The 23,481-nt window shown below is 57.7% G+C and overlaps 2 pseudogenes; both read left to right on the forward strand.

Annotated features, from left to right (window-relative positions):
• Positions 1-233: 233 nt before the first annotated feature.
• On the forward strand, positions 234-7,735 carry LOC129531458 (hepatocyte growth factor activator-like; annotated as a pseudogene).
• Positions 7,736-21,720: 13,985 nt separating this feature from the next.
• The window catches only part of LOC134757219 (protein Dok-7-like), a 38,529-nt pseudogene continuing 36,768 nt past the window's right edge, over positions 21,721-23,481 (forward strand).

Genomic DNA, 23,481 nt, shown 5'->3' on the forward strand with positions numbered 1-23,481 from the left:
TAGGACTAGGACCAGTGCAGGTTGAGGCCAGAGAGATAGCTGGGCTTCCAGGTAGGGTCAAAGTGAGGTGAGCAGCAGGTGTGGGGGCCAGGGGACTCGGGGACTTCCTCTCCAGCTGGGCCCGCCTGACATGGGAGGCAGCCAGGGTTAATCATTTCCACGAAGCCTTGACCCCACCTGCCTTGGCCGCTCTGCTCCCGCCTCCCACTGCACCTCAGGCCAGCTCAGGAGCCATGGGGCGCTGGGCCTGGGTCCCCAGCTCCTGCCCCCAACTGGGGCTGGGCCCCTTCCTCCTCCTCCTCCTGCTGCTGCTGCTGCTGCCACGGGGGTTCCAGCCCCAGCCTGGCGGGGTGAGCACTGACCTTGTCGCAGTGCGACCAGAGGTTCCCAGTGGCTATTTGGGGTCCTTGGGAGGAGGCCAGAGGGAGGGTCGCTGCAGAGCGTGGGGATTTGAGGGGGCGGGGGTCCGAGCAGGGGGCTCACGTTGAAAGCTGGCCCTCACAGGGCAGGTGGGTGCTGGACTGGCCTTGGAGGCTGGGGCCTGGGCTCACGGAGCCCCACCTGGGGGCTGTCATCCCTGTGCGGCCTGGCCTGGGCCCCTATGTGTCTGGGGGCTGCCCCCTCTCTCTGGACCTCTTTTGGGTCTGGATGCGTGAGGTTGGGGGAACCTCCCAGGGCCTCCTAGCTGCTCCCATCACCAAAAACTGACGTCAGGGTTTAAGCCTGGTGGGTAGCAGTGCCTGGGCCTGGGCAGTGACCCTGAGCAGGTGTTAACTAGGGGCCGAGGGCGGGGAAGGTGTCAGAGCCTGGCTGAGGCCTCAGGAATGTCGTGTGTCCTCCTGGAACCTGCTCCGAGATCTGGGGGCCCCAGTATGGAAACAGGCTCAGAGCTATGACCTCCTGCCCGGCAGGACCTGAGTGTGAGGGTCTGTCCCACATTGACACCCTTTCTGCTCCTCCTAGAACCGTATGGAGTCCCCAGAACCTAATGCCACAGCGACCACTGCGATCCCCACTATCCTGGTGACCTCTGTGACCTCTGAGACCCCAGCAACAAGTGCTCCAGAGGCAGAGGGATCCCAAAGTGGGGGGCTCCCGCCCCGGCCCAGGGCAGTTCCTTGGAGCAGTAGCCCCCAGGCCCAAGGTGGGTCAGGTGGGCCTGGGAGGAGGTGTCATGCTTCACCTTAGGGCTGGGTGGGAGGAGCATGGCTGCGGCTGGAGGTCCTGAGAGGCTCGGGTGCCCCTCGAGGGAGCCCTGACCCTGCCACCCCCTCCCCACAGCAGTCACCGAGGACGGGAGGCCCTGCAGGTTCCCCTTCCACTACGGGGGCCGCATGCTGCACACCTGCACTTCGGAGGGCAGTGCACACAGGAAGTGGTGGGTCCGGGCAGCCGGGGCACCCGAGCTGGGGTCACCTGCCCCACGCTGCCTGCTTTTCTGGGAGCCGGGCACACAGTAGGCGCTCACCACGCAGCAGGCAGACCCAGTGAACCCAGAGACCCTCCAGGGTGGTGGGGTGGGGTGGGGGGCCTCTGCCTGGGACCCCCACGCACGCAGGTGTCACCCCCCAGGTGTGCCACAACTCACAACTAGGACCGGAACAGGGCCTGGGGCTACTGTGTGGAGGCCACCCCGCCTCCAGGGGGCCCAGGTGGGTGCTGGGTTGGGTAGCCTGGGGCGGGCAGGGGGCACTGGGCCAGGCCAGAAGTGCCAAGGGAAGGATGGAGCGGACCCGGGCAGGGGTCCTGGCTGGAGGGGAGCAGAAGAGGGGCTCTGGGATTAACCCCAGTGGGTGCCACTTAGGGCCAGAGCCTCTCCCAGGCGGGACCTGCGTCTCATGGTGGCTGCGCGGCCATCGCTGGGGCCAAGGCGCCGCCTGGTGGTGAGGCCGGGCCCTGCAGCCACACAGGCGTGCCCCAGGCAGGGGACAGGTGGGCAGGGTCTGTGGGGTGCGGTGCCAGCCGCCCTGCTCACACGGGTCCTGGGACACATGGGAGGGGGCTGCTGCCTGACAGTGTGGGTGTCAGGCTTCCAGGAAGCCACGTGCACAGCTGGGCCAGTGGCCCAGGTGTTGAGTGGGGGACACTGGGAGGAAGGGGAGGTCTGTGCCCCTCCCAGGGACCTTGCACCCCGAGGGGCATAGAGAGGGCCCCTTTGCTTTCAGAGCCCCTCACTGGGGCCTGATGGAGGCCTTAGCAAGCAGAGGATGTCACAGAGGGACCCTGAGCCTCCCATTCCACCCCTCACGTCCCCTCCCGCATGTCCCCAGCTGCCCTGGATCCCTGTGCCTCCGGCCCCTGCCTCAATGGAGGCTCCTGCTCCAATACCCAGGACCCCCAGTCCTATCACTGCAGCTGCCCCCGGGCCTTCACCGGCAAGGACTGCGGCACAGGTGAGCTGGGCCTCGGAGGTCCGCGGGGGTCCAGGGGCTGGAGCAAGTCCCCGGAGGATGGGAGAACAGGTGGCTCCCGAGCGCAGGGCAGGGGCCCTGCATGGGGACAGCAGGTGGCAGGGTGTGAGGGCTTACCGTGCACCCCTCAGAGAAATGCTTTGATGAGACCCGCTACGAGTACCTGGAGGTGGGCGACCGCTGGGCCCGCGTGCGCCAGGGCCACGTGGAACAGTGCCAGTGCTTGGGGGGCCGGGCCTGGTGCGGAGGCACCCGACGTACAGGTGTGCCATGGGGTGTGAGCCGTACCGCTGACCCCCGACGGGTGTCCCTTTCCCCACCCGAGTGGGAGGAATGGCCTGAGGTCACCCAGAAACAAGGGACAAGGGGTGGACCCCGACTCCGCTGTCGTGGGGCACTGCGCGGCCCCTGGCCCAGCTCCTCGGCCCTGCCCCCAGCTTGTCTGAGCAGCCCTTGCCTGAACGGGGGCACCTGCCACCTGATCGTGGCCACCGGGACCACCGTGTGTGCCTGCCCACCAGGCTTCGCTGGACGGCTCTGCAACATCGGTGAGTGGGTCAGCCCCCCGGGGTGCCCTGGGGCAGTGCTGGGTGGACCCACCGTGGGCCGCCTTCACTGCCCCTCTGCCCGCAGAGCCTGATGAGCGCTGCTTCTTGGGGAACGGCACTGGGTACCATGGCGTGGCCAGCACCTCAGCCTGGGGCCTCAGCTGCCTGGCCTGGAACTCCGATCTGCTCTACCAGGAGCTGCACGTGGACTCAGTGGGCACCGCGGCCCTGCTGGGCCTGGGCCCCCATGCCTACTGCCGGTCAGCACCACGCCACTCCAGGCCGCCGCACGCGGGACAGGCAGGATTTGTCCTGGGGAGAGGCCCCCCAGCTCCCTAGGACCTAGGCAGGGCCAGCTCTGTCCAGACAGGCCCCGGAACCTCTGCCTGGGAGGCTGCCCGAGGGAGGGCCACTCTCTTCCCACTGCTCCAGGTGTGGGGAGCCACCCTGCTGGGGGTTCCGATGCCCCCACCCCATGCCCTCTTTGAGGGGCAGTGTGACTCCCTGCCAGCCCGCGCTTATGCACCGCAGGAATCCGGACAATGACGAGAGGCCCTGGTGCTACGTGGTGAAGGACAGCGCGCTCTCCTGGGAGTACTGCCGCCTGGAGGCCTGCGGTGCGCGGCTGGCAGGGGGTGCTGCCTTGGGCCCCACCGAGGTCACAGCAGTTTTCCGTGTGATCCTTCTAGCCCCTCCCCACACCTGGCTACTGCATCTCTGACAAATGGGGAAACTGGAGCTCACAGGATCAGGCTGGTCCAAGGTCACGCAGTGGGTCGGTACTGGGGTCACAGTGGGGAAGCAGCCCACTGCAGGGGGCTGGTCACCAGGCGACGGCCTTGGGGTGGCACCTGCCCAGCCTGGACCATGCCCAGGATGGCCCCAGAAGGCTTTCAGGGAGGTGCAGGGAGGACAGCGTGCAGGCTCCCCACAGGCACCCCTGGCATCAGACCCTGGGCGGGCAGGACCCCCGGAGGCCACCTGTTTCCTGCCCTGGAGAGAGGCCCCCCGGCTCCCTAGGACCCCAGCGGGGCCAGCCTGGGGCTCTCATGTGGGGGTCTCTGAGTATGCTGGGGCTGGCTGTGGGGCTCCAGGCTGCTGAGGGGGCCACAAAGGCCTCCGTGTGTCCAGCCCCTCTGGCCCTCACAGAGCCTCGGGATTGGGCATCAAACCCCATTCTACAGATTTGGAAACTGAGGGCAGAGATGGGCGGGCGCCAGGGCCTGAGCAGCGTGGACAGGGGGTCCGGCCATGGCCCTCTGCAGCGCCTCCTGCCGGGTAGGGCCCGTGTGTGGAAGGGGGCTGGACCTGTGAACCCCAGGGGTGTGACCCAGTGACCTTTGCTCCCAGAATCCCTCACCAGAGTCCAACTGTCACCGGATCTCCTGGCGACCCTGTCTGAGCCAGCCTCCCCGGGGTGCCAGGCCTGCGGCAGGAGGCACAAGAAGAGGACGTTCCTGCGGCCACGTATCATCGGCGGCTCCTCCTTGCTGCCCGGCTCGCACCCCTGGCTGGCCGCCATCTACATCGGGGACAGCTTCTGCGCCGGGAGCCTGGTCCACACCTGCTGGGTGGTGTCGGCCGCTGACTGCTTCTCCCACAGGTGCACCTCCTCTGGGCCCCAGTCACCTGCCCTGAGGCCCCGCACACCATCCAGCGTCACTATGCACCTGTCCCCACCCGCTTGCGGACCGCATCCCGGTGCCTCTGCTGACCCCTTCCCGGGGTCCCCGGTAACCCTCTCTGACCCCTCTGGGTCTTGGGGCTCAGTCCTGAGCTGGGCATGCATGGACACTCCAGAAACCTTGTCCCTATTGAGGGAGGCCAGGGGTCAGTGGCGTTTCCACAGAGGACCCAGCGCCTGCGGAGGGTGCAGTGGGCCAGGTCCTGTCCTCCCCGCAGGCCCCGCCCCTCCCAGAGTCCTGGCTCTCAGTAGGGAGCCAGGGAGCACAGTGACAATGCGTCAGAGCCCTAGGAGCCCAAGCACAGCCAGGGAAACTGAGGCCCAGCCCACTCAGCCGGCTCCCCTCAGTGGGGGCGCACAGCCACCCAGGCCCACACTCTGGGAGGCGGGCCTCAAGTGGGGAGACCCTGAGACGGAGCAGCCTGGGCCAGACGCCCTTCCACCTTCGATGGGCACCCCAGTAATTAGGGGCAGGGGTCCGGCCAGCCGAGGGTCTGGCGGCCTTTCGAGGACCACAGCTCCCAGGGTGGGGTCTTGCATGGCCCTGCAGAACCTGCAGCCGGCAGCTCCTGGGCCTACAAATGTGGAGAAATGGGGTTCCCCACATGGAACCCTGGGCAGGAGGCCGAGGCAGGGTGGAGCGACCTCCACACAGCAGATGGGAGCCAGGCTCAGGGGCCCGGGCTCTGTGCCCAGCAGGAGTGAGGGCTGCATCTGGGGACCCCACAATGTGGATGGAAGCTGGGGCAGGGCCTGAGCAGGCCAGGTCTCCACCCACTCGGGTCGGCCTTGCAGCAGATCCTGCCTGGGCTTGGCCTGAGACTCCCCCCAGGGCTTGTGACCAGTGTTGTCAGGAGGGATGGCACCGCACTTCAGCTCCCATGCCTGGACCTGGGGGTGACTGACAATAGCCCCTGCTTGGTGGTCCCTGTCTCCCCAGTATCAACAGCCCACACCCGGGCACCTGCTCAGACCCCTCCCCGGGACCAGGGTCCCACACCGTTGGCCTCCGTGGGCCCGACAGGGGGTGGGGAGAGGTGAGCCCGGTGGCCGGGGGAGGGCTGGTCCATGCAGCTTCCAGCCTCCTTTGCACAGCCCCCCCAGGGACAGCGTCTCCGTGGTGCTGGGCCAGCACTTCTTCAACCGCACGACGGACGTGGCACAGACCTTCGGCATCGAGAAGTACATCCCGTACACCCTGTACTCGGTGTTCAACCCCAGCGACCACGACCTTGGTGAGCTCCGGCATGTCGTGGCCGCACTCTGGGCAGGTGGGCCCTGTGCTCCCCAGGCCAGGCCCAGACAGGGGCAGGAGCTGGGCAGACATGTGGTGCGGGGGAAGCTGGGGGCAGGGCAGGGAGGACAGGGCACCACTCCCTTCTGGATCTCCCAGGCTGCCCCGTGGAACCCACTGGCTACCCTCCCTCCATCACGGGCCCCGACAGCCTCCCGTTCAGCCCGCACACCACAGGCTGACCCTGGCCGCTCTTCTGATCAGTCCTGATCCGGCTGAAGAAGAAAGGGGACCGCTGTGCCACACACTCACAGTTCGTGCAGCCCATCTGCCTGCCCGAGCCCGGCAGCACCTTCCCTGCAGGACACAAGTGCCAGATTGCGGGCTGGGGCCACTTGGATGAGAGTGAGTTGGGAGAGGGGCGCCCAGCGCCCCGCCAGGGTGGACAGTGGCCAGCCACGGTGTGCGTGTCATGCTGAGGGCATCATGTCCCACAGACGTGAGTGGCTACTCCAGCTCCCTGCGGGAGGCCCTGGTCCCCCTGGTCGCCGACCACAAGTGCAGCAGCCCTGAGGTCTACGGCGCCGACATCAGCCCCAACATGCTCTGTGCCGGCTACTTCGACTGCAAGTCCAACGCCTGCCAGGTGAGCTGGTGCCCGCCCCACCAGGACCCGACTGGTGGGGGCTCAGCTGGTCCTGAGTCTCCGAGATGCTTGCCCCTGGGGAGCCCAGAGCCTGGTGGCACCCCAACCTGGCAGGGCCAGCCAGGGAACCCTGGGCAGGGAGCACACTTACTGTCGGTGGCCAGCACCCCAGGGCCACCCAGAGCCCTGCCGGAAGGGCATCCTCCTCACACAGAAGGGGAGACCCAGGCTCTGAGAGGGGCCTGGGTTCCCACAGAGCCCGGACAGTTCCTGGCTGTCCAGCCCAAGGCAGTGCTTTCCGTGTGACACTAGGCACCAAAGGCCCCTTTGCCCCGAGTTCTCTCAAGCCAGCTCTTCAACCTTCAATAAGTTCTTCAACCTTCAATAAGCCCAACAGCCCAACCACGTCCTGGGCTCTGCAGGCCCGTGTGTTCAGGCGGCACGGCAACCCTGGCATGTGACAGCTTTTATGCCCCATTTTATAGCTGGGGAGACTGAGCCCCAGGCAGTCAATTCACTCTTCCAAGGCCACAAAGCCCAGGAGTGGTAGAGTGGGTAGGGCTTGTCACTGGACCTCGATAGGGGAAGTCAGGATGGTTTCCTGGAAGACGGAGTGTTTGCACTGGTCCTGAGTGATGCGTAGGAGTTTTCCAGGGAGTGAAGAAGTCATTTCAGGAGATGCTGGGACACACGGTGGCTGTGTGGTCCACACAGGGTTCATGCTGGTGGGGAGAGGGGGACCGTGGCTTCAGGAAGGGGAATAACGTGGTTGGATGCCCTGGCCCAGCCAGTGCTGCCCCCAGGGAATGAGACATCTTTTCATGAGGTTCAGGAGAGTGGATCAGCTCCCTTGCTCAGAAATGCCTTTGTCCTCTGTCCCCAAGCTGCCACTTGGGGGAGAGGGGGGTCCCTGAACCAGGCCCCTGGGAGGGTGGCTCTGACTGGTGTCTCTGCCCAGGGGGACTCAGGGGGGCCCCTGGCCTGCGAGAAGAACGGCGTGGCTTACCTCTACGGCATCATCAGCTGGGGTGACGGCTGCGGGCGGCTCCACAAGCCGGGGGTCTACACCCGCGTGGCCAACTATGTGGACTGGATCAACGACCGGATACGGCCTCCCAGGCGGCTTGTGGCTCCCTCCTGACCCTCCAGCGGGACACCCTGGTTCCCACCATTCCCTGCCTTGCTGACAATAAAGATATTTCCAAGAACCCGGCCCATGCTGCCTGGCCCCTGCCTGCGGCCCCGCCTTCCCCTCCAGGCCATGACTGGGGCCCAGGTCTATGCGCAGCAGGCCTTAGGCTGCCGTTCTGGAGCCCACACAGTCCTCAGTGGAGACGGAGCCTGTGGCCCCACAGTGGGGTCTGGCCCCACGGCCCAGAGAGTTGTCAGGGGATGAGGTCTGGGCCTCTCCAGGCCCTAGCAGAGTCCAGCCCCCTCCCAGGCCAGCCCCAGGCCGGGGCTCAGCACCTGGGTTGTCCCAGGGCAGGAAGTGGAAACCAAGTCCAGGCCCCCAGGCGTGGAGGGGTCCGATCCGCGTGGTGCATGGAGTACTGAACCCGAAGAAGAAAGAGCGGCCCCACAGGAACACCCGTAGGCCGTCGTTGGCCTTCCAGATGGCAGCCCACCTGCCTGAGCCTGGGCTGCACTTCCCCGGAGGGAGGAGGCCACAGGCTGCCTCTGTGGGGGCTGAGGGAGGGAGGGGCCCACGTGCTAGATGGGGCCCAGTTAGAGGGTCACTGCTGGGCTGGCAGAGGCCGTACCCTCCCTCCAGCCAGGGAGGACAGGAGACGGGGAGGTGGGGCCAGAGGGCGGAGAGGGCGGGAGTGTGGCTGGTGTGGGGCAGGCCTCCTCCCTGCTTCGAGGCACCCAGGACCTTCTCTCCTGCGCCCCACCTCCTTCCTGGCGTCCTGGTCTCGGGGAGGCGGTGGTTTGCAGTTACAGCTGTTCCCTTTTGTCAGGAGCCCCTTCCCCAGCAGACTGGCGCCATCCCGGGCTGCACAGGAGGCTGGGAGGGCAGGAAACGGGGGCATTGGGGCCACACAGTTACCGCCCCAAGCAAAGCCGGGTTCTGAGCAAAGAGGGAAGAGAGACATGGCCAGGCCCTTCTCCCCACGGCCCCTGCTGCCGTGCATGGGCCTCAGAGCCTTCGAGCTCACGGAACGAACTTGCCACTGAAGACCCCTGCCCCCACCACAGTGTTGGTGCAGCCTGGGCAGTGGCTGGGGGACTGAGGCCGGCACCTGTGCCCCAGGATCCTGAGAGTGGAGCCGCTCTTCCTCCTGAGTGTGGGGGCCTCCAGCAGCTGGTTCTGGGGCTCTGAACCGCATGGCTTCAGCCCCACTTCACCCACATCCGATGTGAGCCGTCCCTGACCCTTCCCCCGTGAGCGGTGAGCATTTTCACATGCTTCCTCGGCCTCCGTTGAGATCAATGTACACATTTTCCCTTTGGCTTCACTAACATGATGACTTCCATGATAGGTTTCCTTCCTCCCTCCCTCCCTCCCTTCCTTCCTTCCTCCCTCCCTCCCTTCTTCCTTCCTCCCTTCCTCCCTCCCTCCCTTCTTCCTTCCTCCCTCCCTTCCTCCCTCCCTCCCTTCTTCCTTCCTTGCTTCCTCCCTCCCTCCCTTCTTCCTTCCTTCCTTCCTCCCTTCCTCCCTTCTTCCTTCTTTTCTTCCTTTTCTTCCTTTCTTTCTTCTTTCTCTCTCTCTCTTTCTTTCTTCTTTTTTCTTCTTTCTTTCTCCTTTCTCTCTCTCTCTCTCTCTTTCTTTCTTTTCTTCATTTTTTTTCTTTCTTTCTGAGACAGGTTCTCGCTGTGCCACCCAGCCTGGAGTGCAGTGGCACGATCTTGGCTTACCACAACCTCTGCCTCCCAGGCTCAAGTGATTCTTCTGCCTCATCCTCCCGAGTAGCTGGGATTACAGGTGCCTGACACCACGCCCAGCTAATTTTTGTATTTTTAGTAGAGATGGGGTTTCACCACGTTGCCCAGGCTGGTCTTGAACTCCTGACTTCAAATGATCCACCCAACTCGGCCACCCAAAGTGCTGGGATTATAGGCGTGAGTCACTGCGCCCGGCACATGATAGGTTTTCTAACTCAGGTTGGCCTTGTATTCCTGGAGTGGACGGTATTGAGCTGAAGTGCGAGCTGGGGTCTTCCCTTTGCCCCTCCCACTTGTGCCCTGCTTGTTCCCGTCGTGCTCTGCCACGGGAGGCTGGCCTCTCTGGTCTGCAATGGGCTGTGCACTCTCTCGTTTCTTGTTGGGCTATTGGGAGATCAGAGGCAGGGGAGAGAGACTGGGCATGTATTTTCCTGGCTCCCTTTCTTTGGGGTCAGTCACCTCAGTGTTTCAGGTGGAATTATGTCCTTCTAGAATTCATGTGATGACTGGGCGCAGTGGCTCACACCTGTCATCCCAGCACTTTGGGAGGCCCAGGTGCGAATTCAAGACCAGCCTGGGCAACAGGATGAAACCCAGTCTCTACAAAAAAATTAGCCGGGCATGGTGGCATGCACCTGTAGTCTCAGCTACTCAGGAGGCTGAAGGGGAAGGATCACCTGAGCACATGACGTGGAGGTTGCAGTGAGCCATGATCATGCCACTGCACTCCAGCCTGGGTACAGAGCAGGATCCTGTTTTAATAAATTAATTAATTCATATGTTGAAGTCCTAACCCCTAATAGCCCAGCATGTGACTGTATTTGGAGATAGAATGTTTAAAAAGGCAATCAAGTTCAAATTAGGTTATTAGGATGGGCACTAACTCAATATGACTGGTGTCCTAATGAGAAGAGAAAATTTGGACTATCCACCTGAAATAATCAAAAGGATCAGAATCCAGTTTAAAAGAGCATATGCAGGCCCGAAGCTGAAAATAGCCACTCGGGACACACAGACTCCAGAGGATTAAAGCCAGTACCCCAAAGCCAAAAAGTGAAGGTCTTGCTTATACAGGCAGAAAATAAACAAATTGAACAGAGTTACAGTGCTTCCCATGCAAGGCTGGTTTATGAGTCACAGCAATTTGATTAATCACAGCTTGTTTTCTTTTCCTTTTCCAATTTGAAAGAGTCTATTGAATGTTCTGTCTTAGACAACGTGGTGGCCAGTGAGGTCTCTGTGTAAGAGAAGTCAGAGGGGAGCAAATCTACAGTGAAGATCAACATGAAGAGGGAAGGGGTCTTCCCTGGTGTCCTGTAGTCTTTTATAACATTTTACAGAACAATGTAGGTAAAGAAAAAGCTAATCTATAATCAGAGGAACAAAGGTTACAGCTGCCTAAGCTACAGCTGCCTATCATACGCAACTCAGGTCCTATAATCATGTTCCTTGAAGATGCAAAATAATTTAAAGTTCCAACAGCTTTGGTTTTGAATGGCTTCTTTTTACAGGACGCAGACATGTACAGTGGGAAGGCGATGGGAGACACCTGGAGAGAAGATGGCCGCCCACAAACCAGGGCCAGAGGCCTAGAGCAGGTGCCCCCTGGTGGACTCCAAGGGAGCCAAGCCTGCTGCCCCCTGGGTTTTGGACTTCTGGCTTCCAGAACTGCAAGGTGATAAGCTTCTCTTGTCGAAGGCACCTAATCTGTGGCAGTTTATTATGGTCCCCGTAGCAAACAAATACCCTCAGGTTGGCTGCATTCTGGGACTGAAGGTCAGCGCTGCTCTCAGGATGTAAATAACTTTCTCCTTCTGAGGCTCCGGGGTCCACTCCTGCCATTGCCAGCATTCTAGAACTGGTGTGGCCCCTCCACCTTAACCAGCCCTGGGCTCCGGAGTTTCTGACTGTGATTGTCCACATTTTGACCACAGCTTTGTATATAAAAACCCTCCTTGAACGGTTCCACTGTGTGTGCCCGCCTATTGGGACCCTGACTGATACATGCTGTATTGGTTTTTAAAAACTTTTTAAAATTTATATTTTATTTAGGGTTTTGCATGTATGTTTATGAGATTGGCCTATAATTTTCCTTTCCTATATTCTCTGAATGACTGTTATCAAGGCTATCCCAGCCTCATAAAATAAGTTCTTCTTTTAGCAAAATTCACTGGAAAATTCTGTATATAGTTGGAAGGATCTATCCTTTGAAAGTTAAATGGAATTCACCCATAAAATTACCTGTCTTGGTGTTTTCTTTACAGGATTGTATTTAACTACTGATTCAATGTCTTTAATAGTTATGGGACTAGTTTTATTTCTTCTTGAGTCAGTTACAGGAAGTTATGCTTTTATAAATTTATCTGTCAGCCAGGTGTGGTGGCTTATGCCTGTAATGCCAGCACTTTGGGAGGCCGAGGCGGGTGGATCACAAGGTTAGGAGTTTGAGACCAGCCTGGCCAACATGGTGAAACCCCATCTCTACTAAAAATACAAAAATTAGCTGGGTGTGGTGGCAGGTGTCTGTAATCCCGGCTACTCAGGAGGCTGAGGCAAGAGAATTGCTTGAACCTGGGAGGTGGAGATTGCAGTGGGCTGAGATCCTGCCACTGCATTCCAGCCTGGGTGACAAAGCAAGACTCTGTCTCACAGAAAAAAAAAATTCATCTGTCTAATTTTTTATATTCATTGACACAAAGTTGTTCCTGGTTGTGATGGTTAATATGAAGTGTCAACTTGACTGGGTCGAAGGATATAAATTATTGTTTCTGAGTGTATCTGGGTGTTTCTGGGTGTTGCCAGAAGAGATTAACAATTGAGTCAGTGGACTGGGAGAGGAAGACCCACTCTCAGGAAGTTCCACTGTGATGTTTAATACTGAGTGTCAACTTGATTGGATTGAAGCATACAAAGTATTGATCCTTGGTATGTCTGTTAGAGTGTGGCCAAAAGAGATTAACATTTGAGTCATTTGGCTGGGGAAGGCATATCCACCCTTTATCCGGGTGGGTACCATCTAATCAGCTGCCAGTGTGGCTAGAATATAAGCAGGCACAAAAATGAAAAGACTAGACTGGCCTAGCCTCCCAGCCTACATCTTTCTCATGTGCTGGCTGCTTCCTGCCCTTGTACATTGGACTTCAAGTTCTTCAGTTTTTGGACTCAGACTGGCTTTCTTTGCTCCTCAGCTTGCAGATAGCCTATTGCGGGACCTTGCAATCATGTGAGTTAATACTTCATAAACTCCCCTTTATATATGTCTATCTATCTTATTAGTTCTGTCCCTCTAGAGAGCCCTGGTACCAGGAGTGGTTCTAGAAGAACAGAATATTAAGGATGGAGTTCTTTTGTTGGTTTTGGGATTTCTGGAGTTGCCTGCTTAATATGACTAGACCCAAAAATGCTAAGGACTCTACTTCTAATGGCATGGAGAACACCGATAGTCCTTGGCATGAACTATTTAGAGAGTTATGCAAACTAAATGCATTTGACACTCTTGATTCACTGCTCATGAGAGGCAACGAGTTTAGTGACTCTATACATAATACCTTTGACCACATGTGGAGAACCAAAGAACTAATGAAGCTGGTTGGTTGCTCCTAAAGTTCAGTGGACAAAGTGATGAAAGAAAATGATGAACTCAGGGATTCTAACTCTCAGCTTCAGAAGCAGACACTGAGCCTCCAATCTTCTAAGATTGCCCTCATTGAGAGTCTTATCTCCTTTAGAGAAAGAGCTGAAATCGTGGAAAAACAGACACAAGCTCTTACCATGCGAGTGACTGACCTGCAATGAAAGGTACGTGCACAGCCTCGCCAGGTGTCTACTGTTAAAGTGAGGGCACTGATTGGAAAAGAATAGGACCCTGCAACTTGGAATGGGGATGTGTGGGAGGACCCTGATGAAGCTGGGGACACTGAGTTTGTAAACTCTGATGAATATTTTTCACCAGAAGAAAGAGCTTCCCCATCCCCAGTAGTGGCAACATTCCCTCCCTAACCCATGCTGCCATCAGCCTTTCCACCTTTGTCTGAGGAGATAAATCCTGCACTGCCTGAAGCAACAGTGATGGCCTCCCCTGAGGCAGTTGCCAGACAAGATAATGTTGATTCTCCTGAGGAGCCACCCCTAACACCCCTGTTTGTTTCTCGACCTATAACTAGACTAAAGTCCCAGTGGGTGCCTAGAGGTGAGGTTGAGAGTGTGACCCATAAGGAAGTGTGCTACACTTGAAAATAACCATTTGAGTTCTCTAATTGATATAAACAGAAATCTGGAGAACAGGCATGGGAATGGATATTAAGGGTGTGGGATAATGGTGGAAGGAACATAGAGTTGGATCAGGCTGGATTTATTGATTTGGGCCCACTAAGCAGGGACTCTGCATTTAATGTCACAGCTCAGGAGTTCAAAAAGGTTCTAATAGTTTATTTGCTTGGTTGGCTGAAATATGGATTAAAAGATGGCCCACTGTGAGCAAGTTGGAAATGCCTGATCTCCCTTGGCTTAATGTAGAGGAAGGGATCCAAAGGCTTAGGGAGATTGAGGTGGTGGAGTGGATTAGTCACTTTAGATCTACTCACCCCAGCTGGGAGGGTCCAGAAGATATACCCTTGACCAATGCCTTGCGAAATAGATTTTTGAGGGCAGCACCTGCGTCTTTGAAGGGCCCTGTAATTGCTCTTCTCTGTATGTCAGATCTAACAGTGGGAACCACAGTCACTCAACTACAAAATTTAAATATGATTTAATGGGATGATGGGAATAACTGGATCCTGAGGTGGCAGGGGCCAAGTGGCGGCACTCAACCATCAAAGGCAGGGTGGGCACAGCTACCATAATGGACAGCAGAGGCAAAGTGGCAATCAGAATAGTCTGACTTGTGTAGAGCTCTGGCGTTGGCTAATTAATCACGGTGTTCCTAAAAGTGAAATTGACTGGAAGCCTACTGCAATCCTGCTTAATTTATATAAGCAGAAAACTTCTAGGTCGAATGGACAAAAGACTAATATGAATTATAAAAACAGAGAGTCACAGCCCCTCAATCAATTTCCAGACTTGAGACAGTTTACAGACCCAGAACCCCGTGAATGAAGGGGAGGCCGGGTCCCCTTGAGGAAGGACTCCACTACACTACTGACAATTTATGCTGTTAATCTTTCTTTCTTTCTTTCTTTCTTTCTTTCTTTCTTTCTTTCTTTTTTTTTTTTTTTTTTTGAGACAGAGTCTTGCTCTGTCACCTAGGCTGGAGTGCAGTGGTGCAATCTCGGCTCACTGCAAGCTCCGCCTCCCAGGTTCACGCCATTCTCCTGCCTCAACCTCCCAAGTAGCTGGGACTACAGGTGCCCGCCACCACACCCAGCTAATTTTTTGTATTTTTAGTAGAGATGGGGTTTCATCGTGTTAGTCTGGATGGTCTCGATCTCCTGACCTCATGATCCACCCACCTCAGCCTCCCAAAGTGCTGGGATTACAGGCGTGAGCCACCACACCTGGCCTATGCTGTTAATCTTTCTCCCATCCTTCCCCAAGGAGACCTCCAGCCTTATACCAGGGTAACTATGTTGGGGAAAGGGAAATGATCAGACATTTTGGGGACTACTGGACACTGGCTCTAAGATGACATTGATTCCAGGAGACCCAAAATGTCACTGTGGTCCTCCAGTTAAAGTAGGCGCTTATGGAGGTCAGGTAATTAATGGAGTTTTAGCTCAGGTCTGACTTACAGTGGGTCCAGTGGGTCCCCGGGCTCATCCTGTGGTCATTTCCCCAGTGCCAGAATGCGTAATTGGTATAGACATACTTAGTAGCAGGCAGAACCCCCACATTAGCTCCCTGACAGGTAGAGTGAGGGTTATTATGGTGGGGAAGGCCAAATGGAAGCCATTAGAGCTGCCTCTACCTACAAAAAGAGTAAATCAAAAACAATATCACATCCCTGGAGGGTCTGCAGAGATTAGTGCCACCATCAAGGACTTGAAAGATGCAGGGGTGGTGATTCCCACCACATCCCCACTCAACTCTCCCATTTGGCCTGTGCAGAAGACAGATGGATCTTGGGGAATGACAGTGGATTACCGTAAGCTTAAGCAAGTGGTCACTCCAGTTGCAGCTGCTGTACCAGATGTGGTTTCATTGCTTGAGCAAATTAACACATCTCCTGGTACCTGGTATGCAGCCTTTGTCTTGGCAAATGCCTTTCTCTCCATTCCTGTCGATAAGGCCCACCAGAAGCAATTTGCCTTCAGCTGGCAAAGCCAGCAATATACCTTTACTGTCCTCCCTCAGGGGTATATCAATTCTCCGGCTTTGTGTCATAATCTTATTCGGAGAGACCTTGATCGCTTTTCGCTGCTGCAAGATATCACACTGGTCCATTACATTGATGACATTACGGTGACTGGATTCAGTGAGCAAGAAGTAGCAAACACACTGGACTTATTGGTGAGACATTTGTGTGCCAGAGGATGGGAAATAAATCTGACTAAAATTCAGGGAACTTCTACATCAACAAAATTTCTAGGGGTCCAGTGGTTTGGGGCCTGTCGAGATATTCCTAAGGTGAAGGATAAGTTGCTGCATTTGGACCCTCTTACAACCAAGAAAGAGGCACAATGCTTAGTGGGCCTATATGGATTTTGGAGGTAACACAGTCCTCATTTGGGTGTGTTACTATGGCACATTTACTGAGTGACCTGAAAGGCTGCCAGCTTTGGGTGGGGTCCAGAACAGGAGAAGGCTCTGCAACAGGTCCAGGCTGCTGTGCAAGCTGCTCTGCCACTTGGGCCATATGACCCAGCAGATCCAATGGTGCTTGAGGTGTCAGTGGCAGATAGGGATGCTGTTGGGAGTCTCTGGCAGGCCCCCATAGGTGAATCACAGCACAGGCCTCTCAGATTTTGGGGCAAGGCCCTGCCATCTTCCGCAGATAACTACTCTCCTTTTGAAAGACAGCTCTTGGCCTGTTACTGGGCTTTGGTGGAAACTGAACATTTGACTATGGGTCATCAAGTCACCATGCGACCTGAACTGCCCATCATGAACTGGGTGCTTTCCTACCCGTCTAGCCATAAAGTGGGTCATGCACAGCAGCATTCCGTCATCAAAGAGAAGTGGTATATGTGTGACTGGGCTCAAGCAGATCCTGAAGGCACAAGTAAGTTTTACATGAGGAAGTGGCTCAAATGCCCATGGTCTCCACTCCTGCCACCCTGCCTCCTCTCCCCCAGCCTGCACCAATGGCCTCATGGGGAGTTCCCTGTGATCATTTGCCATGGTTTGCCATGGTTACTACGGGGCTGAACGAAGGAGGATGAATGTAGAAATGAAAACAAAAAACAAGAAACTATTTTAAAGGAAGAGCAAGGGGAAGAAGAGGGCTCCCAGTTTCCAGTGAGCAAGGGCAGCCACCCTGAGCTTCTATAGCCCTTCATGTTGGGTAGAAAGAGCAGGGAGCAGGAGGTAATGATTGGTCAGCTCCTTAAGTGATCACAGGTTCACATTATTGCTAACAGGCTTTGTAGTTGCCTAATCACAAGAAACACTTGTGCGTGGGTCGTGACTGCTGTCAGCAGTCCTTCTGGGCAGCATATGTGGTTTGTCTTTTCACCAACAACCTGCTTTTATGAGAACAGTTTGCTGTTTACTCGTATAGCCTCTGGTGGTATACTGAGTTGATCGTGACCCTCACTCTTTCGGCCTGCAACAATCATTTGACAGAGGAAGAGAAGACTAGGACCTGGTTCACAGATGCTTCTGCAGGATATGCAGGCACCACCCGAAAGTGGCCAGCTGCGGCACTACAGCCCCTTTTTAGGACATGCCTGAAGGACAGCAGTGAAGGGAAATCTTCCCAGTGGGCAGAAGTTGGAGCGGTGCACCTGGTTGTGCACTCTGCATGGGAGGAGAAATGGCCAGGTGTGTGATTATGTACTGATTCATGGGCCGTAGACAATGGTTTGCCTGGATGGTCAGGGACTTGGAAGAAGCATGATTGGAAAATTGGTGACAAAGAAATTTGGGGAAGAGGTATGTGGATGGACCTCTCCGAGTGGTCAAAAACGGAAGATATTTGTATCCCCTGTGAGTGCTCACCAATGGGTGAACTCAGCAGAGGAGGATTTTAATAATCAAGTGAGTAGGATGACCTGTTCTGTGGACACCACTCAGCTTCTTTCCCCAGCCACCCCTGTCATCGCCCAGTGGGCCCATGAACAGAGTGGCCATGGTGGCAAGGATGGAGATTACACATGGAGATTTAGCAACATGGACCTCCACTAGCCAAGGCTGACCTGTCTACAGCCACTGCTGAGTGCCCAATTTGGCAGCAGCAGAGACTAACACTGAGCCTCAATATGGCACCATTCCTCAGGGTGATCAGCCAGCTACCCGGTGGCAGGTTGATTATATTGGACCTCTTCCACCATGGAAAGGGCAGAGGTTTGTCCTCACCGGAATAGACACTTACTCCTGATATGGGTTTGCCTATCTTGCACGCAGTGCTTCTGCCAAGACTACCATCCATGGACTCACGGAATGCCTCATCCACCATCATGGTGTTCCACACAGCATTGCCTCTGAGCAAGGCACTCACTTTACAGCTAAAGAAGTGTGGTAGTGGGCTCATGCTCATGGAATTCACTGGTCTTACCACGTTCCCCATAATCCTGAAGCAGCTGGATTGATAGAACAGTGGAATGGCCTTCTGAAGTCACAATTACACCACCAACTAGGTGACAATACTTTGCAGGGCTGGGGCCAAGTTCTCCAGAAGGCCATGTATGCTCTGAATCAGCATCCAAGATATGATATTGTTTCTCCCTTAGCCAGGATGCACGGGTCCAGGAATCAAGGCACTAAAGTGGAAGTGGCACCACTTGCCATCACCCCTAGTGATCCACTAGCAAAATGTTTGCTTCCTGTTCCCATGACATTATGTTCTGCTGGCCTGGAGGTCTTAGTTCCAGAGGGAGGAACGCTGCCACCAGGAGACACAACTATTCCATTAAGCTAGAAGTTAAGATTGCCACCTGGACACTCTGGGCTCCTCCTACCTTTAAGTCAACAGGCTAAGAAGGAGTTACAGTGTTGGCTGGGGTGATTGACCCAGACTCTCGAGATGAAATCAGTCTACAACTCCACAAAGGAGGTAAGTAAGAGTATGCATAGAATTACAAAAGATCCATTAGGGCGTCTATTAATATTACCATGCCCTGTGATTAAGGTCAATGGGAAACTACAACAGCCCAATCCAGGCAGGACTACAAATCACCCAGACACTTCAGGAATGAAGGTTTGGGTCACTCCACCAGGAAAAAAAAAAACATGAACTGCTGAGGTGCTTGCTGAAGGCAAAGGGAAATGGTGAAGGTGAAGGAGGAGCAAAGGCACCTCTTACATGGCGGCAGGCAAAGAGCATGTGCAGGGAACTGCCCTTCATAAAACCATGAGATCTCATGAGACTTATTCACTTTCATGAGAATAGCACAGGAAAACCCCACTCCCATGATTAAATTACCTCCCACTGGGTCCCTCCCACAACACATGAGGATTACGGGAGCTAATATTATTAATACAATTCGAGATGAGATTTGGGTGGGGACACAGCCGAACTGTATCAGGCATCCTATGGGCAGGCCAGAAGTGTTGGTTACCCCTTCCACCCATGCCTTACTGGCCAGAACTCACTCATACAGCCTTACCTGATGGGGGCGGGGGTGGTGGTACTGGGAAATGTGGATGCACAAACGGGTGTGACCACAGGGTACAGTGCTTGCCACAGTCAGCTGACGTGTTTCTCTCCAACACACCAGGCCACTTGGAGATGCAAGACAAAGCAGCCCACCCCTGGTCCCCATCATCCCCTTGGAATCACCTTGGAAAACCCTGGATCATTTTGAAAGATGCTCATGGACGCCATCTTATTGGGGCTCATCACAGTATCAAGGTAGAAGAGGAAGCTGAGACCAGTAAGATCACACGGTGGCTGAAGATGGTGTGGCTAGTCAGGGACAGGTCCCTTGGCCACAGAGCCACTGGCGGGCGGCAATGTGCCACGACCATGGGGTCTGGCAGAGATGGCAGTGTCCCTGGCCACAGTGTCCAGCAGCAGCATGGCAGTCGCAGCAGGGCTCTGTGGTCAGACAGGGGTGCTGCTGTGACCTGAGACTGTGGGCTCCTTTGAAGGTGGTGACCCTGCCCCTCGTGTGGAGCCCAGCTGTGCTGTGGGGCTGAGCTGTGGTGTCCTCCTCTTTCAGGACGTGGCTCTGTTTTCACTGCCTACCAGCTCTCCAGCCTTCCCCTTGGTTCTTGGAGACCTGATTTGCTTCCAATCAACCCCTTCCTACTCAGTGGCCAGCCTATTTCTCCATTTGCAACCAGCAACCCTGGCTATAACTTCTGGGGAAACTTCTGGCTATAACTTCTGAGGCACAGAGCGGGGCAGGAGCTTGCCCAGGGTCACAGCGCTCTCGGCCAGTCTGGGAGTGGCAGCCAGGCCACCTCCTCCTCCTGCAGGAAGCTTCCTCCACCTTTCAGCAGCCCTGGAGCCGCGTGGAGCAGGGAAGGGAGTTGTCTACCCTCCGGCATCCTGTGTGTTCCAGGCTGTGTGGGAGCAGGTGCAGCTGCCAGGCATGGCAGGAGCCTGGGCCCGGGCCAGCACTCAGGAATGCAGCGGGGCCCTGCCTCTCCCTGTAGGGATAAGCAAGTGCCAGGCGCCCAGGGCAGCAGATGTGTCTGTGGCTACAGCCCCAACGGCCCCCGCCTCCGCACCGGCTGTCCTAGGCCAGCCCCTTGGGGGCCTGGGATGTGTGGGGAGCATGAATGGGGCTCTGTGACCCAGCAACTGTTCTGCAGAAGGCGGCTAGTGGCTGCACAGGTGACTGCGGGGGTGAGTGGGGGATGCAAAATTCTGCTTCCTGGGCCTGGTGTCTCCTGCCTTACATGAGGCCCTGATAAGACATCACCGAAGCATCAAAGCCAACCCTTGTGGCCCACCGGAGACCTGTCTCTTGGATCACAGGGGCAGTGGGGAGGGGCGCCCAGGGCTCCCGATGCCTCTGAGCCCTGCTCTGAGGTCAGCTGATGTGGCTCAGTCCTGGCTGTGAGGCCTCACGCTGCCTTTATTCCATTTCCTCCTCAGTACGAGGCAGACAGAGCCCAGCCTAGGGTCTGGATGGGATGAAATGAAGACGTCTCCTCCCTAACGGGACACTGTCTACCCCTTCCTTCTTCTCCCCCGAGAACCGTCAGCCCCGTGAGGATGGGGTCTAGGGTAGGGCATGTGGACGGAGCTTTGCTGTTTGTCCAGGTGCTTATCTTCTAGGGTGCCATCGCCCCTCCCCACTGCTGTTCCCGTATCTGCTTGGTGTCCCCAACCCCAGGGTGGTGAAGGCCATCTCTCGGATGGGGCTGACACCCAAGGCACAGACCTGCCAGGTTCCCCAAAGCACATGGCCTCTCTGCAAAAGAACCTGGGTGTGACATCTAATGCCCAGGCCAGAGCTTGGGGACAGCTGGACTGGAGCCACAGGGTCAAGGAGGGGGAGTCCAGGAACACAAAGTCCACCCAGCTGGGAGGGCTGCTGGCGGGTCCTTTACAAAGCAGGCAGCTCCTCTGCCCATCGGAGCCGGCTGGCCTAACCAGGGCCTGCTCTTGCCTGGGATGGGGGCAGAAGAGGTGGAGACCTGGGGACCCAAGGCGGCAATGTGGGTCCTGGACCCGCCCACCTGCACTGGGGTCCCTGCAGGCTTTTAATGGGAACAGAAATGGAGGAAGAGACAGAGGCTGCCAGGGGCTCCTCGACCCCTACTGCCTGCCTGGGGAGGGGTCACCTCAGTGTGGGGGAAGCCTGGGGATGTAAGAGCATCCTGGGCCTGGGCTGCCCGTGGCCAGTCTGTTGTCGGGGTGTCTGGTGACCCCTGGGGTAGTGGGAGGGGCAGATGCCAGTCTGGGAAGCCAGATTGTTTGAAGACCAACTTCAAAGTTGGGAGCAGTGCCCAGAGCCGGGCCGATGTCTGCTGGGTGGTTTTCTCTGCTTTTTGAAAAAGAAGTCCCCGCCCGACCCCCCACCCCAGGCGCTGGTCTAACGTCTGAGCCCAGATGGTGCGCTTGCTCCAGAGGGCGGGCGGCTCCAGTGGCCGCCGCGGGACGGTGGTGCCAGAGGGGCCCGTGGGGGTGGGGGAGCCGCCCGCAGGAGAAGGAGCCCCGCCCGCGCCGGCCCTGGAGTAGCCGGTGTCGCCGCCCTGCCCGCGGGCCCGCCCTCCTGGCCCAGCCCAGGGCCCTGGGAGCTATTTTGAAAGTGACCCTGGGCTGGGGCGCCGGGGCGAGCGCGGCGGCGCGGAACCATGACAGAAGATGACCGAGGCGGCGCTGGTGGAGGAGGGCCAGGTCAAGCTGCGGGACGGCAAGAAGGTCGGGGCGCGTCGGGGGCGCGGGGGGGGCGCGGGCGCGGGCGGCGGCTCACGCTCCCCCCTGTCCCCGCAGTGGAAGAGTAAGTGGCTGGTGCTGCGCAAGCCGTCGCCCGTGGCAGGTGAGCGGGGTGGGCGGGGGATGGTGGGCGCGGGGGGCCTAGCGACACGGGTTACCGAGGCCCGGGGCAGTAATGCCAGCTTGCCCAAAATCGCCGCCGCTGTCACCCCGCCGGGAAACCCGAGAGCTCCGCGCGGACCCGGACCCCACAGCGCCCCTGGGAGCGCAGGTGGGGGCCCTGGACGGAAGAACCCTCTTTCCAGCAGCGCAGACTGAGGCCCGAGGGGGCTGCCTGGTGGCCCTGTAGGCGGAGGGGACGCAGGCCCTGAGCCCCCCAGCAGAGCAGCAAGGGGCCCCCCAGAAGCAAAGCCCCACATGCCTGAGGGTTGAGCTGTGCTTGTGGAAACGCTCAGAGCAGGGCCCCTGAACCCAGCCTCCAGGGGTGTTGCGTGGGTTAGCGCTGACCCTGGACCCCTCCCAGGCAGAGGAGAGGCTGGGCTGCGGTGGGGCAGGGCAGAGTGACTGCCACATTGCTGGGGGAAAAGTCCTCTGGGAGGAGGCAGGGGTCCCCCGCAGTCCCCGCCCTGAGCCAGCACCCCAGCTTGGGGAGGGTCAGCACGGAGCCCCCAGGTCTGGCAGCCCAGGCCGCCTGCAGCGCTGGGCCTGTAGGGAGGGCTGAGCCGGGCCTGCAGCTGCTCCAGGGGACTGGTGCGGCGGAGCCGGCCAGGCCCGGGTCTGGGTGGGATGCTCGGCCTGCGTGCATGGGGGGCTGTACGCCAGGGGGCTGCCAGAGCGCCCTCCAGGACGGGTGTCTGTGACTCCCAGGGAGGGTGTGGGGCAGGGATGCCTCCTGCGTCCCTTCTGCAGGGCCTCAGGTGGTCCTGGAGGAAAGCACTTCCTGCCTGCCTCCGCCTCCCCTTGCAGGGCCTGGACTGCACGCTGGTCACTTCTCCACTCAGCCCTCCGTGCCCAGACCTCCTGCCTGGAGCTGTGGGGGCACCAACAGAGCCTGGGAGGGCGTCTTTGTCCTCCGGGGCTGCAGGGGACCTGGTATAGGAAGGGATGGGGTCTGGGCAGAGTGAGAGGCCCTGCCAGGCTGGGCGGATGACAGGCTTTAGTCAGCTGTGGCTGGGTCGGGGCCGTGGTGGGGCAGGTGATGCTTGGTGGACGGTGCTGGGCTGGAGCCAGTGCAGACCCTCTAGAGAGGCCGCAGCCCAGGAAGGCACCCGGGACAGCAGCCCCCAAAGAGGAGTGTTGGGGGAGAGGTCTTTGTCCCTCTTGGAGGGATTTTCTTTCTGAATCAGACAGTCCCAGGAGGCAGGGCCTGCCAGCCTCAAGAGGGTGTGCTCCCCCGGCCGGTGAGTGCCTGAGTGGAGTGACAGGAGTTTGCAATGGGTCCCCCAGGTGGGACAATCTGTGAGTCTGTAGGTGAACATGGTGGCTCCCGAGTGTCTGCTGGGTTATCCCGTATCCCGCGCAGTTGAGATCTGCAGCCTTGTGGGGCTGGCGTGGGAGGTGATGTGGGGTAGTGGAAGGTGCCATGCCCCCTCTGGGTGGATGTTCATTCCAAGCCTTGCAGCCAGGTGTCCCTAGCACCCACTGACTC

Source organism: Gorilla gorilla, chromosome 16 (assembly GCF_029281585.2).
Source record: "Gorilla gorilla gorilla isolate KB3781 chromosome 16, NHGRI_mGorGor1-v2.1_pri, whole genome shotgun sequence".
Taxonomy (NCBI): Eukaryota; Metazoa; Chordata; class Mammalia; order Primates; family Hominidae; genus Gorilla; species Gorilla gorilla.